The following is a 1,165-nucleotide window of genomic DNA, read 5'->3' on the forward strand; positions in this document are numbered from 1 at the left end:
CATGTATGTTTGGAGATGCCTATTTGACATGGAAGTGGATATGCTCAATAGGCAGTTAGTTTAAATAAGTGTCTGGAATTCAAGTGCAAGGCCTAGCTTGGAGTCATCAATGTGTAGATGATACTTAAAGCTGAGCTGGAAGATAGCACCAAGCTAGTCAGTACAGGTAGAAAAACGAGACCCTGGGACATTGCAGCATTTCAAGGTCAGTGGCATGAGAAAGAATTAGCAAAAGACAATGAGAAAGTGCAGCAAGAGTGGGAGGAGGAAATCACAGTGTCTGGTGTCCTGGAAGATAAGTAAAAAAAGTGTGCCAAGGGAGAAATAGTGATCAACTGTTAGATCAAGTAATGTGAAAACTGAGAACTGACTGTTGGATTTGGTGATATGGGAGACACTGGAGATCTTTACAAGAGCAGTTTTGGTAGCTTGTTAGGTCATATGTAGCATATAGAATGATCTTAAGAGCACATAGGAGGAGATACTTTACACAGAAAGAAAATAGCTTTTTTGAGGAGTTTGGCTCTATAGAAGAGGAGAGAAGAAAGGTTGTAACTGGAAGGAGCTATAAGGTCAGGAGAGAGATTTTTTAAAGATGGAGTGAATAATAAATGCTTGTATGCTGATGAGAATTATCCATAGAGAAAACATTAGTAATGCAGGAGATGGGAGAATTATTAAAGCATTGTTCTCGAGTAGGCAAAAGTCGATGGGATATAGTGCACAAGTGCAGACAGAGGAGTACTGTTACAGAGGAGCATGGGTAGTTTATTTTTAGTAATAAGAGAAAGTAGAGTGTTTGGACTCAGAAACAGGTAAGTGGGTAGATGTGATGGTAGGAGCTTGTGGAAGTTCTCTTTTGTTTATCACATGAACTAAGAATGAGGATGGGGAGAAGATAAAGGTTTGAAAAAACAGTTGTAGTTATTAAAGTGTGGTCGTGGAGAGTCAGATTGAGAGACTGAAAGTGTGAGCTTGGGAAATATAGTATGATTGTTGGCATCATTAAGAGCCACTTGAGATTAGTGATCTAAAAGGAGATTGGTGAATGTAGATGTATGTTTTTCTCTATCCATATTTAGCTGTGTGAATATATACATACTAGCCAGAGGGTTGGTTTTAACCAGGGTTATAGTTTAGCCAAATGAATACCACTAACAAAGAC

General features: G+C 38.7%; 1 protein-coding gene across 1 annotated transcript in view; it reads left to right on the plus strand.

Moving 5' to 3' along the window:
* The window catches only part of TMEM106B (transmembrane protein 106B), a 32,557-nt gene that overhangs the window by 1,051 nt on the left and 30,341 nt on the right, over window positions 1-1,165 (plus strand). The gene's annotated exons all lie outside the window — the stretch shown is intronic.

Source organism: Propithecus coquereli, unplaced genomic scaffold, assembly GCF_000956105.1.
Source record: "Propithecus coquereli isolate 6110/MARCELLA unplaced genomic scaffold, Pcoq_1.0 Scaffold133, whole genome shotgun sequence".
Lineage (NCBI taxonomy): Eukaryota > Metazoa > Chordata > Mammalia > Primates > Indriidae > Propithecus > Propithecus coquereli.